Below are 15,089 nucleotides of genomic sequence, written 5' to 3' on the forward strand. Positions count from 1 at the left end.
TGGACAGGCAGGGCCAGAGGAAGGGGGTTCGGTGGGTACAGGCCACCCTGGGTATCGCCACTGATGGGGGTGACAAAATGCCAGGCGGCACTCACCACAGAGCCTGCAGCACACCTGAGCCAGACGTCTCTCCTGGGAGAGATGCGGTAGCTTGGGTGCACGCAGGCTCTGCACTGCCCAAACTGTCCACCCGCTACCTCCCCTCCAGCTGTAGGACGGCTGAGTGGGAGGAGGCAGGCAGACTTCGGAGGCCCCTATGAGCGGCTCACCCCGCCCTTGCCCCATGGGCAGCTCACCTTGCCCCGTCCCTATGGGTGGATCGCCCCACCCCTGGGCACGCTGCCCCAGGCGCCCGAGCAGCTTCCTACGATGCTGCGGACAGGGAAGATGTGCCAATCTCTGTGCTGGGAAAAGTAATTTTTGGAGCATTCCTTTGAACAGGGATGGGGAGCTTGTGGTCCTCCAGATGATGTTGAACTACAATACCCATCATCTCTGACGATTGGCCATGCTTGCTGGAGCTGATAATAGTTGAAGTCCATTAGCATGTGAAGGACCATAGGTTCCCCATCCCGGCCTGCCTTAGAAAATAATTGAGAAGCGGTTCGAACATGTAGAAATGGCTTGAAGTAGACTCCATCCTGAGGTAGAGATTACTGTGTTCCTTGCAGTTTGGGAATATTCAGATGTATAATTCTCCATCCTATCATATGAAACAATGCAGTTTTTACAAGGTGGTACCACTTGGCTTCCCTGCTTATTTGAAACAGCCCTTAGAATTTAGTTTGAGTCTTCTGGGGAGGCTTTGAAAGCAGGAGAAATGTGTTTAATACTGGTGAGTTAGGTTCCAAGTGGCCTTTCCCAACATTGGGTCCCCAGATGTTGTTGGTCTACAACTCCCATCATCCCTAGCCATCATGTCCAGTGGAGATTGGTGGTGGAAGTTGTAGTCTTGCAAAAACTGGGGACACATGGTTGGGAAAGGCTGATTTAGGGTCAGTTGTCTTTCTGATGTTTTCTGGAGCAGCTGAAGTTTATGAGGACAGACTCACATGCAATGCATTTATTACAGCATGATACCAGACATAGATAGCTGAAGGAGGGGGCAGCTGAAACAAATATTAACTAACTGGCCATTTTTAAGTAAGTAGAATTGCTACACCATTCTCAAAGGATTTTAATTCCAGATACAGTACCTGTAAACACTTAAATTGTTCACTCTTTTGAACACTAGATGTCACCATCCTTTAACGTTTCATAGCACTGCCCTCTTTTCAGAAATAAGTCTCACTGAGTTTGGTGGGACTTGCTCCCAGGTTAGTGGATACAGGACTGCAGGCTCAGTGTACTTGCCACAAGCCTAACCACAAAGTCTGTTGAATTCAGAGGGGCTTACTCCCAAGAAAGTAAGGGCTATTATTAACTGATCTGCTTATACTAACAGTGATATTTAAACTTGAATCAAGAACAAAAACGTGAACAACCCCACATGCTGCTAGAGAGCTGCATCAAATTCCTGAGAAATTTGATTTGTAATCTGGATATCATAGGACATAGAAGAAAAGAGAAATCTGACTTTTATAGAGAAGCCCTGATAGGCTATGGCAACAACGCTTTGTACAGAAGGGATCTATGCCTTTTTATAACTACAATGCTACATACCCACTCAAGATCACATTTTTTCCCTCTTTAGAATTCACCCACTCTATTGATAAATATTAATTGAAAAGTTAATTTAATTCACCATCTCAATTATGAGTACCAAGAGGAGCATACTAAGAGTGGTTACAATGTAGTATGGGATAACTGTTTTGCATTATGCTAGGTGCATAATCAGGTAAGTCTCTGCTGCAGTGGGTATCTACAGTATTTTGAGTTGGAAACCTGAAGAGAAGGGCAGTTATCATGTTTCAAAGCTGTAATTGATATTTTGTAACACCAGAGCACAAAGTGCTTTGCAGTTCTTATTCTGTTCATCCTCACTGCTACAGTGAGAAGCAAATTAGGATTGGAGTTAGTGACTTACCTAAGGGTACACAGTGATCAGGAATTGAATTTATGCAGCCCACTGCTCCAATACTGATTCAAAATCATAGAGGTATAGTTGGTATATTGATGCATGAGGTTTTCTTCTTCTTTTGTAGGTGTAGAGTAGTCATATTATATATGTGCATCATGAAGCCCAGCTGTTTTAATAGGACATTTAAATAAAAACGATAAGTTTCTTAAATCATCTGCACATACCAGGCATAACTTTTGGTTGTGACAAAAGTAAGAGATGTTCAGACTTAAATTTTGAACCATTGTAATGTATTTTGCATGGGCCAGTACTTGATGACTATTTGGAAGTTGCAGCTGTTTAAAAATGTGACTTTCTAATTACTGTCTATCACTAGCCATTGGGGATCAAGGTGTGATATGGGAAGTGTAGAAATATCTTCATTGGTTGCTAGTTCTTCTGAAAATAATTAGAAATGCTGGTTTCTAAAGTCCTAAGTGATCCAGGATCAGGTTACTTCGAGGAGTGTTTTCTTCTATGCATATTCACTCAGGTGAATCCCTGAATGAATCTTATAAATCCCTGACCTTAGTGCCACATCCACTAGGTTGTGCACCTTGGAAGTTGGGTTGCTGGCTGGTGAGAACAAAGCCCCTCCCCGAAGCACCCACCTCAACTGCAGGCACACAGGCACATAGTTAAAACATGTTTGTTTTTAATGTTTGACTTGATTGGATGTTGCTTGATTAGTGTCTTATATACTGGGTATATAAGAGGTAAGTCTGTCTCTCAAGTATATGTCAAACGAGATCTTGACACCTGCAGTGCATTTTCAATATAATTGCTATCCATGTTATATAATAATTTTAAAAAAAAAACCTGAAGCACAACATCTTTACATTTCAAAACACAAAGCAAGATCTCTTTCATGGACAGGTAAGGGAGCAATAATGTGTATTAATTCTATCTTTACATATTTGGAGCACATGACATTGTTGCTGAGGCAGTGTGATTCACTGGGCAGAGTGGTGTGGATGGATCTCCTGTGTTACAGTGCCGTTTCATCTAAAGATTCCCTTCATTATCTTCTGGAACAAGAAACTAAAGTCTTAGGCTCTTATGGAAATAATTTCCACATTTTAAAGATGAATGAGGACAATAATGCACATTGCATTTTAATAAGAGCACTACCCACCAGATACACAGTGTAAATGAGGCGAATTGGCCTCATACTGTAAGTGTAACTTTCATTGCTAGGCAATGGACACACAGAACTGACATTAATTTATGTATCTTAAAATGCTAACACAGTGGTACCTTGGTTTAAGAACAGCCCTGTTTACGAACGATTCGGTTTACGAACTCCGCAAAACCGGAAGAGGTGTCCCAGTTTGTGAAGTTTACGTTGGTCTAAAAACAGAATCTGAATGGTGGAAGGGCACTGGCGGTAGGCCTCATTAGGGAAAGCGCACCACGGTTTCGGTTTAAGAACGGACTTCCAGAACGGATTAAGTTCGTAAACCGAGGTACCACTATAATTGGTTGCCATCCTTCTGTCTTGGGAGACAATGGAAGAGTCCACCTTCAGGGGTGAAGTCAGATCATTGGAGGGTTACAGTGCTGATGTAGCTGTAGAGACTGATATGAGAGAGACATGTTTTGTTGCAGGTGGGGCAGATGAAGGCATCTGGTTGTGCTGATGCAGCTGTACCATGGTGTTTCTTCTTTCTGTGCTCCTCCCAGTGATCATTCCTTTACTGATCACTGCTGTGGATACACAACCTGTCTCCAGGCACTGTGGGTCATCTGCAAGGGATTCCCACAAAGCACAGTTAATGTTGCCAGCCTTCATGGCACATTTGCATACATCTTTGTAATGCACATCCTTGGGGACGCTGCCATTTTCCATTCTGTGGACATGACCAAGCCAGTGTAGATCTTGCAGAGACAGGAGTGCGAACATGCTGGGAATGTGGGCAAGGCAAGTATGGCAATGGCTTGCCTTCTTCAAAAGGGTTTGGGAGAATGTAACGCTAACAACCAATACCAAGATGAAGGGTTACCAGGTTTATGTGTTGATCACACAGTTTTTATGGCAGTGAGACCTGGGCAACTTGCACACACCAGGAGCGATGCCTCAACGCCTTCAAGTTCCACATGTGCTGTGTCAGGAAGATTTTGGTCATCTCATGACACAGTAATACACTAATTAACCATTATTATTATTATGCGTGCACGTGTGTGTTTTTATTACTACAAACACTGCTGCATATCCAAACGCCCACTCAGCAAATCTTGCCCCCCACCCGTCCAGCGCCCAGGCAGTTCATGACTCTTCACTGTCTCTCAGCGCTAACTAAGGTCTGAGCCTGCGTTGACATCCGTATTATCCCTCCTCCTGGGTAAGCAGTTTAGAATTGGCTCCCAGGCTTTGCAGTCACTGGTAAGCACATTCTCATTGGCGTGACGCCTTGTTTATCATCCGCCTTCGACTGGCGGCCAATAGTTCTGAAGCTCCCCTAGCAACCCTCCTTCTCCTCCCCTCCCCCTGCTCGCTCTTCCCCGCCCTTTCGCTGGCTTCAGTCGAAGCTGTTGTTGCGCTTGAGTCAAGCTGGCCTGTCACTCAAGCGCTCTTTCGCTAAGCAAAAGGCGACCCACACCTCGACCGTGCTTAAGTCTTCGATATGATTAGCCGCGGGAGCCGCCAATCAGACTCCAGTCCATGCGGATTGGCGGATATAGTAGAGGGGGGAGGTTAGCTCCGCCCTTCTCCGTCCTGTGGTGGCTTCGAGCCAGACAGGCGACTCAGTTGGTCTGCAGCGGCCGCTGGACTGGTGTGAAGGTGCGCCGTCTCATTTCCTCGGCGCTGCGGAGGACGGTGGGCGGGGGGGTGGGGAAGGGCCCCAGGCCGCTGCGGCCCAGCCTTGCCGTTCCCTCTGGAAGAAAGAGTCCCAGGTCGCCCTGTCTCTGCGCCCCCTCGCCCCGCCCGGACGTTCACGGCGGGGCGTTAGACCTCTTTCCCCGGCTGAAGCGCTGCTGGAGTCTTGGTCGCTTCCCAAGGAGCGGGTGAATATGAGCCGTTTCTTGGTGCGCGGAGCCCACCGCCCCTCCTCGCTGAGGCAGGTAAAGAGCGAGGTCCGGTGTGAGTGCGGGCGGCGGGCGCTTCGTGGGGGCGGAGGCGAGAGAGGCTGGTTCGCGCGTGGGATGCGAGAGGTGGGGGCTGTGGAGGGGGGTGACAATGAGCCGGGAAGCGGGGATGGGATTAGCGGACGGCGGGGCCCCGGACGGCAGCGAGTTCTGAGGCGCGAAAGGAGCGTGGAAACCACCCCCCTTCCCCTTCCCACCCCTTTGGTGGTGATGTTGAGGAAAATGACTGTCAAAAGAGTGAGTTCCTGAAGACGGGAGCCTGAGGAGCGAGGCTAGGGGCCTCTTAGGCAGAGGAAGGTTGGAGGGCTGTCCCGAGTTGTGTATTTTGTGGGAGTGTTGTGAAGGAAAAGTGTGAGGGCAGGAACACGAGGGCGAGGGGATTCTTCTCTAGTTTGACAGCACTTTGCAGAACTCCCATTCTCTCTTCTTTCCCTTAAAAAAAGCCCTAAAAAGTAATGCAAAGCCATTCTTTTGGTCCTCAATAGCAGGAAATGGTCAAAGATGGAGAAGTATTTAGCCACCTGGCTGAGGGTGTGAGGTAAAGATGGTGAAGGGGAAGAGGGGAGATGACTTCCTTGCCTTTTTCTCTTTCTCTCTGCCAGCCTCCACCATGCTGTTTAATACCCAGAACTTTTCAAGTAATGAATCTCATCATCTTACTGATTTTGGTTAAGAAGGTTTGTCTTTGCTGGGATGCTTTGAAAGATGCAATTGGAAATATCCAGCATTGCTTAATCCCAGGGCCCTGCTACTGTTGCTTCTGGGTTGCTGTTTCCATGAAAAGGGCTGATCTTACTTGAATGGGAAAGTTGAATGCTCACTGTGATGGTTTAATTATCGTTTTTTGTCTTTGTTTATGTTGCACATGGGTTTGCTTTTAATGGAAGGTATAATAAACTGTTGTATGTAGAGTAGGACTATATACTTTTTGTCACTTAGGTTGTTGATTAATTGTCTCTGAAGTTGACACACTTTTTCACTTTTTCTTTGACATTGTTCCTATAGTTTTTCTAAAGTTTATTGTTGGTGAAGTTTTCTATTTGTTAGAAAGCTACATAGAATTCAGTATCTGCAATTCTGAATAAAACATTTTTTGAATTGCACTTGAATTCCAGCCCTACCTTGCTTTGTAGATCTACAAAGTAAATAAGACTTTTGCAATTTAAAACCTGAGATAAGGCCTTCAAAGGCCTTTTACATTAGTGTATGCATCATAAATACTTTCATTGTTCTTGGTGTGAAAGAGTGAAAATGGTGACGTGTGTGTCACATGTCTCACCATTTCAATAACATTTTTTCTGCCATTTCTCTTGACTTTAAAGAAATGCATATTAAAGAAAAATGGCTATATTAAATGTATACTTATATTCTACAATATTTAATGTAAGATGTATTACTTTTCTGAGCAAGTATACTGTTCATCTAAGCATTCTTTTACAATAGTGGTTTGCTTCACTTCCTTTTAGAGACAAACTACATGAAAAGGAGATAGAGCAACTCCCTTATGATGAAAGGTGACACTATTTGGGACTTTTTTAGCTTAGAAAAGGCAAGTAAATGATGGAATGATAGTGATGTAAAATAAGTATGATGTGGAGAAATTGAATAGAATAGTTAGGGAATATGATAGTAGACAAGCGTTCTAAAGGACAATATTGGTTGCAAAAGTGTAGATACTGTATAAATATTTTTCCTAATTAAGAATCTGTACTCTGGTTTTCTATGAAAACTTGGCTATTTGAGTTTGTTTCCTAATATATATGATAGGTTGTGGCAAGAGTAAAATAAAAAACCCCAACAGGGAAACATTTGCAATACCAATAGAATAGGAAAAACAAAAAACGAAAGCTCATACCAAGAACAAACTTAGTTGGTCTCTAAGGTGCTACTGGAAGGAATTTTTTTATTTTTTATTTTGTTATAACTATGGCAGACCAACACGGCTACCTACCTGTAAATAGAATAGGAAGGGGACAATGGGCCATTCTCTGTTGGCATTTTGGTTTCTGTCTGGAATTACTACTTGCATATGCGCACAGGAACTTTGCATTTCATATACTGTTTTGCAAATTGATGCTTTAGAAAAGAAACAGCTTTGTGTAGAGGATTGATCATGTAAATCAGCAGTCTAATGTTCTTGGGCATCTACAGTATGTTCTACTGAAATGTTTTTAATTTACAAAGTGAGACTATATACTTGGGACCTCTTCACAGTTAAAGCATAACTAATATGTATTAAACAATCCTGACTATGCACTCTTATTTAAGAGCATAAGGCCTGGACCCTGGATCTGATTCAATACATGTAGTCTAACACCGTCATAGGACATACAGTAATGGTAATAGCCATCTTCTCTTATCTGTCACCAGTTTCTTGTAATTGGTGAGATATGTGGTTTCTAACTGTATCTTGTGACTGGTCACTTGTGAGGTCCTTATTTGTAGCCAAGCCTTGCTTTGTGTAACTTAGGGCATTTCCTGGTGATTTTAAAAAAGGAAAACAGTTTTGATGTTAAATTCCAGTCCCAGTCCAGCACCAGCAATGCAATTTCATGTCCCACAGGATACATAAGGGAAGCTGTGCTCTGGTGGGATTGCCTGTTCACTGCTTTTGCCTTTAAAAAAGAATGCATACTCAATAGGGGAAATTATACATACATAATACAAAAAAGATGAAGTAGGGAGGTAGCTTGCTTGTGTTTCCAAGTTTGTAATATTAAACAAGTTAAATGATCATTGCAGTAAGTATTGTTCCAGGCGTAGGCAAACTCGGCCCTACAGATGTTTTGGGACTACAACTCCCACCATCCCTGACCACTGGTCCTGTTAGCTAGGGGTGATGGGAGTTGTAGTCCCAAAACATCTGGAGGGCTGAGTTTGCCTATGCCTGGTTCAGCTAGTTCAGGGGTCTGCAACCTTTAAGACCAAAAGAGCCACTTGGACCCGTTTCCGAAGGGGAAAAAAAACTGGGAGCCGCAAAACCATTGTGACATTTAAAACAAATATAACACTGCATTTTATTTTTAAAAATACGATTTAAATTTTAAAAAATCCGATTTAAATAAAAAAATCCGATTTAAATAAAAAATTTTTTTTTAAAAAAATCATTCATTTTTATCCACCCTGGGGACCACTACCAGGTCACAGCCTGATCCAAGGTGGGTTGCAACAGCATACAAATATTTGATTTGTTGTTGTTTTTTTTAAAAAATGAGTCCTCAACTGCACACTTGTGTTAAATGTTTGTCCCATGTCTTATTGAAGACTGCTGGCTTTTACAATAATCTTAGTGTCTTTTACCCTTAATATTCCAGACCAGAGGCTATGCTCACCTCTTCCAACCTCCTCTCTTGCTAAATAAAGCACAGAATTCCACCAGAGAAGCCTGTGATGTTTGTGCTGACTTGCATACAGGTGGCTGTAGTAGTTCGTAGTGTTCAAACCTTTTTAGGGGAGTTCCCTGCCCCCTTAATGACAATGGCGATAGATTTTGCACATGAACACAGATCCAAGTTAGGACTCCTCTCTTCCACGCCAACAGGTGCTTTGTCAAGGCTCCCCTAACACACACTCAGGACAGAGGAAAAACTGCAAAACGTCCCGGCCTTGCTCCGGGGCGGAGAGAGACGCGTGCCCGCGAGAGCGCGGTCTGAGGCTGCGAGCGGAACCAGGAGCGAAGGAGGCAGCGGCAGGGAAACAGGCACCGCTTCCTCGACCATTTTTAAAAAGAGGGCTTACCCCCTCGCCCGCCGCCCGCCGCCCCTGGCCCAGCCCCCAGCTGCCTACCTCGTCGTCGCCTCGATGCAGCAGCCAGCAGCCTTCCGAGAGGAACCGTGGCCAGCCCTCCCCCGCGGTCCCACGACCCAGCCGAGGAGTCCTGGCCTCCAGTGCCCGTGCGGGGACGCGTCTGAAGGCCCCCTTCTTGCCCCCATCCCGTCCCGCCTCCCAGCTGCCTCTGGATGCCACGGGGTCCCACATAGCCGCCGACCCCGGAGCTCCCCTGTCCACCCCAAGGCCGCCTCTCACGCTAGGAAGACTCCCGGAGCTGGGCTGGGTTGGTCCCGCCAGGCAGGCTTGGGGGGCGGCCTCTCCCATGGGCGCCTGCTTCGGAGGCGGAGGCGGGGTCTTCAAAGTTCCCCCTCCCGCTCGCCCAGCTCCATCTCTTCCCAAAGGAGCGTGCGCGCCTCAGGCGCGCTCCCCGCCAGAGCCCTCGGCTGAGCTGCACCACCTCTACTGCGTCCCCACCGCCTCCGAGCCCCGCTGCCCCGCTGTTCAAGGCCAGGTGATCCTGGGTACGCCCCTGAGCAGCGCCCTCAGCCTCCGGAGGGCGGGCCGCCGGCCAGCTGGAGGGCGGTCGCTGCCAGCTGGAGAAGTGGGTGGGTGTATCCGCCCCGGAGCCGCGGCAGCCGTGTAAAAGAGCCGCATGCGGCTCCGGAGCCGCAGGTTGCTGACCCCCGAGCTAGTTAATCAGTCTAATTTTTTTTAAAATGGTGCAGAATATGTAGAGCATTTCCATCATGAGAGTTGTGGGCACTAACCATTAGGTGGACTGCTGGAGTAATAAAGTTACGGATCACTCCTGTGTGAATACTGTATGACTTTCCTGCAGCTGTGGGAAAGATATCTTGTAACAACTATTTGTCAGTGAAAGGATAAAAGTCTGGAAAGGCTCTTGAGGACTTGCATCTTGATAGCAGAACACATGCTGACGTAAATGCATATAGATTGCACCTTTCCTCTATAAATCATGACCTAGATAAGATTGCTCACCAATGATCAAACAAGTTGCCTGTTCACTTTTTTATTATTATTATTCTTTTTTCAAATGACTGGTGTAGAGCTCTATTAATAATGTCCTTAGCTGTAGCACATGGATGGAATGCAATGTTGTGCAACTGGACTTCGCTTGCGCAATGTCCTCTTCTTTTCCAACCCTCCAGAGCAGCTTTGGAGGTGCAGGGAAGAGAGATGGTGGTGAAGTCTTATTGCGTGAGCAAAGGTCTGCTTTGCTTATGCACAGACAACATTGGATACAACCCTGTGTTTAAATTGCTATGTTTGCACTTCTGTAAGTGTTCTGTAGGTGCCCAAGTCTGCATTGTTGTAAGCTGTAATTCAAGAGAACAAAAATATTTTGAATAAGTTATGTCCACTGACTTTGTCATGCTTCCATTGTGGCTTTTGTTAGGTTCTGATATCCTGTAAATTGAAAAATAAAAGCTGACAATGACTGTTCCTTGTGTGGATGAATAACAAAGCACTATCTGTCCAATTTCCTTACCCACAGGGCTAGGCTTCTGCTCATACTTTCATTTTTCCAGAAAGTCTCTTTCCTCTGGTTCTGCAATGAATCCTTTTGTTGCCTTAGATTTGCTTATGCTGGTAATACTCCTACAGACATGGATTCCTTTTAAAATTGACAGAGCTATTCTAACCCTGGCTGAGCAGCAGCAGGGTGTGATTGAGGGATGAAACCACTGTTGCATCTGTAGCCCTGCTGCCCCTGCTGTCTGCAATGGAAGGTGGGGGCCAGGTAAAACCTGCTCTGGTGTGGCTGTCAGGCCTAGATTGGGAACTAGAAAATTCTAGACTTGTTTAATCTCTCCCTGTCTGGGATACCCAGTTTGGGGTTTTCTACAGGTGGAAATCCTTGGGGCATTATATCTGCTGGCCTGCACTTTGGGCAGGCAGAATGGGAATTACCTGAAGCATTTTTTGTAGGTCAAGATAATGAGATAGATGGGCCACTGAGCTGTTCAATAGTTTATTAGCTAGTGCCCTCCAGGTGTTTTTGGTTACACCTCCCATTAGCTCCAGACATAACAAAGGCAGGAGATTATTGCAGGGGTCTGAAAATAAAAAGTTGGCTTAATTCGTCCTTTGATCACAGTCAAAAAGTCCAGAATGCTCTTTTGTAAATGTCAGCTCATTTCAAGCATCTTGGTAGGAAAGTTACCGGTACACACAAATACACCTCCCATTTAAGAACTAGCATTCCCAAGTATTTCTGTGCTCTATAACTGTTTCTGGAGAATTTCTGCCCTCTCCCTTCCTGAGTAAACCACATACTGTAGCTAGCTTCTATTAGTATATGCTGCAACTGTAGGCATATCTGAACAGGAACACAAGATTGAAGAGGAATAAAAAAATAAACACACCTGGTTTTATTTGTTTTATCCTGGCATTATCCTCCTTCAGGGATGCACAGGATGGCTTATGTGGGCTATTTTATTTTATTCATTCCATAAGCTTACAAAGTAGAGTGGGAGATTGTAATTGTAACTGACTGTAAGTCATGAGTTTCACATTTGGGTAATTACAACATTACAGTATATCCAATATGCTGGCAGGTTTGTCATTCAAAAATATTTTTTTAAAAAAAATTATTGGAAATTGATATGCAGTCACGTAATTGAAATAAAATAAAATTTAGCAAGGAGCTTTCTGAAAAGCGTGTTCACGTTAAAATCTGTCAAACGGAAGGGAAAAAATATTTTAAAATAATTACAGTGGTACCTCGGGTTAAGAACTTAATTCGTTCTGGAGGTCCGTTCTTAACCTGAAACTGTTATTAACCTGAAGCACCACTTTAACTAATGGGACCTCCCACTGCTGCTGCGTCGCCAGAGCACAATTTCTGTTCTTATCGTGAAGCAAAGTTCTTAATCTGAAGCGTATGTAACCTGAAGTGTATGTAACCTGAGGTACCACTGTACAGCCTCAGAGTTATCAGGGCATGTACAGGAATGCTAAAAGGGTTTACAGGCCCCTATTGACTTGCACTGAGTAGTGCATGACTGACTTCACTATAATACAGTGGAAGGTTGTAATTGTAGAGGCAAGGTAGTAATTGTAGAGGCAGGAGGGTGATCAGGATGTTGGTGCACAGCTGTTGATTGGACAACTGATGTCCTTTGAATTTTATGATGTCCTGTTTTCTTAAGTTGTAGGAAGAGAAGAGTGGTTGCATATACAGTAATGAGAGTTAGGCAGGTGGTAACAGAAAAATGGGTTGAAAGAAAGCAGAAGGAAATGAGTGTTCAAGAGTAAATTAAAAGGGAAATTGATTTGAGGAATTTAATGTTTGTAGCATAGACCTCACATTTGCCTTGTACATGTAGCATAGACCTCACATTTGCCTTGTACAGTACTTTGTTCATAGCCTTGGGTAATTCACTTGTGTCAAACTCATTAGCTTGTCTTACGTAAAATGTTGCAAGAGCAAATTTGGGGTTCAGGCCCCTCCTTTGCTTTGTATTCCATCTAGTTCAGCATCCTGTTTCCAGTAGTGACCAATACAACATCTCTGGGAATTCAAGTAGGTCATGAGAATACTGTATCACAGTTAGCCCTGTTCATCTGTAGCATTTGGTACTGCCTCTGAACACGAAAAATACATTTAGGTGTCATGGGTGCAGGGCCTGAGCAAGTAGGAAAAGTTTTGGGTGGATAGAAGTGAATAAGGGGATAGTGCATGTAGTTTGGGGCGAAACATGTAATGCTCTCACTTTTTGGAAGACACAAGCTGGAATTCATGGTATACACTAATCCAGGGGTCCTCAAACTAAGGCCCGGGGGCCAGATGCGGCCCAAACGCCTTCTAAATGCGGCCCGCGGACGGTCTGGGAATCAGTGTGTTTTTACATGAGTAGAATGTGTGCTTTTATTTAAAATGCATCTCTGGGTTATTTGTGGGGCATAGGAATTTGTTCATATTTTTTTCCCAAAATATAGTCCGGCCCCCTACAAGGTCTGATGGACAGTGGACCGGCCCCCTGCTGAAAATCTTTGCTGACCCCTGCACTAATCCATCTTCCACTTTCCTCAGTTGCACTAGGGAGATGTGAAATTCAGTTCATTGGGGGGAGTCTTCTTGGGGAGGCAAGCTAGGTTCAGGTTAGAGGATTAGAATGGGCAATTGTAACTGTGTTTTTTTTAATATGGTTATAGTAGTTGAAAGTTTCCTGCATATTAACTGGCATAAGCATTGAAGGAATAAATTCTGTGTGAGGTTTTTTGTTTGTTTTTGCACCACAACTAGGTTCCAAGATTAAAAATACCAGTCTGTCTAGTGTGAAGTATAAATTTGAGACTCCCTGGCTCCATTCAGAAAGTTGATGCCTGGTCACTTTATTGGGTTTAGACTTTGCTTTGCTAATGTGAGACGTCCTTTTATAATGTGAATTAATTTCCACCAAACTAGTACGCTATGTAGTGACAGGCTCTGTCTGAACCAGAATAGTACAGGGTAAAGCAGGTCACCTCTTGGGACTGATTCCATCTGTGGGAAGTGAGAAATATGATACTGCTAGCTAAAACCAGGAGTTTTCTTTTTGGAGAAGCAGTAATCACTGACAGAGGCTATGCATTTAAAATACTTCACAAAAGGATAAGATGTAGAAGATGCTGATACCACATCTTCAGAGCATTGTAAAAAGTGCTAATTTGTGGGTGATAAATTTCCCTTGTCTTACAGAGTAAGGTGGAAGCAAGATAAACTACCTTTAAATGACATACCAAGGCAATCCAATAGATTAATACAGTGGGCACTAACTTTTTAAGACCAGAATTCACATCTTAAATTTTGAGAAAGTCTTGTGGTCATCAATCACAAGATTTAACAATATTTATGTTGCTTGATTGTTGTGATACCTCTGGCTGCCATAGGGAAGAGAGGCATAACACATAATCATCATCATCATCATTTTCATTTCTATACTGCTTGGCTGCCATGGGGGCAGGTGAGCATGGCAAAACCCAAAATTTGGGCGGGTATAGTCATTGCTGCTCCTTACCTCCATAAATTCTGATTGTGGAGATTAAACAATACTGATTTCCCCCCTCAAATACAATGATGCTGCTGCTGCTGCTTTCTATTGACAACAGGGAGTATTCCCCAGTACCAGCGAAAGGTGACCAAATATATAAGGTGGGGGTAGTAAAGCATGGAAAGGGTTGAACAGGCTAATTTGTTACAAAAGCAAATTATGGTGTCTGGGCATTTACCTCATATCTCTTGTTCTGAAAATGCTATAAAATCTATTTAAACTATAAACTGGGAATCTGAGGATCATTCTTAATTCTGGGGCACCAGATAAGGCCTTCATGGGCATCATGGCAGTGACTGCTAGGTTAGTGGTTGAGTGGCCTTGTGAGTCAATTGCTACAATGCTTCTGGGTAACAACATAATAAAAGTCCTACTGGTTCAGGCCAAAGTGGCCTACCGGATGTCTAAGGAAAGCCTACAAGCAGGACATGAGGGCCACAGCATTCTTGCCACTTGTGATTCCCAGGAACTGCTATTCAGAGGCGTACTGCCTCTGACAGTGGGGATAGAACATAGCAATCATGGCTAGTAGCCATTAATGGCCTTAAACTTCAGGTGAAAATATCAACTAGGGATCAGTAGTGCAACCCATTGCTGCTGGCTCTTGATAGAGCTCTCCCTTGAATCTCTGGGGCAAGCAGGGATCTCAGCACAGCACAAGCACAGCTGCAGGGAGTGGGTGGCACTATGGTCTAAACCACTGAGCCTCTTGGGCTTACTGATCAGAAGGTCGGCAGTTCGAATCTGCACGATGGGGTGAGCTCCCATTGCTCTGTCCCAACTTCTGCCAACCTAGCAGTTCAAAAGCACACCAGTGCAAGTAGATAAATAGGTACCACTGCGATGGGAAGGTAAATGGTGTTTCCGTGCACTCTGGCTTCCGTCACAGTGTTCCGTTGTGCCAGATGCGGTTTAGTCATGTTGGCCACATGACCCAGAAAGCTGTCTGTGGACAAACGCCGGCTCCCTCAGCATGAAGAAAGATGAAAGTTTGACTGGACTTAACCATCAGGGGTCCTTTAACTTTACCTTTTTTATGTCAGACTGACTGCATTCTCATCATGCTGAGATATGTGTGTGGAGGATTGCTTCAATACTCATGCTCTAGCTGGAAT

At 44.5% G+C, this 15,089-nt stretch overlaps 1 protein-coding gene across 3 annotated transcripts in view; it reads left to right on the top strand.

Moving 5' to 3' along the window:
- Positions 1 to 4,814: 4,814 nt before the first annotated feature.
- TESK2 (testis associated actin remodelling kinase 2) overlaps positions 4,815 to 15,089 on the top strand; it is a 55,545-nt gene continuing 45,270 nt past the window's right edge. Inside the window, exon 1 of one of the 3 annotated variants that reach the window (XM_033152287.1) lies at positions 4,815 to 5,122. The gene's annotated coding sequence lies outside the window, so the exon portion shown is untranslated. The remainder of the gene's footprint in view (positions 5,123 to 15,089) is intronic. The other 2 variants (XM_033152285.1, XM_033152286.1) reach the window with 2 other exon arrangements.

Source organism: Lacerta agilis, chromosome 6 (genome assembly GCF_009819535.1).
Source record: "Lacerta agilis isolate rLacAgi1 chromosome 6, rLacAgi1.pri, whole genome shotgun sequence".
Classification (NCBI taxonomy): Eukaryota; Metazoa; Chordata; class Lepidosauria; order Squamata; family Lacertidae; genus Lacerta; species Lacerta agilis.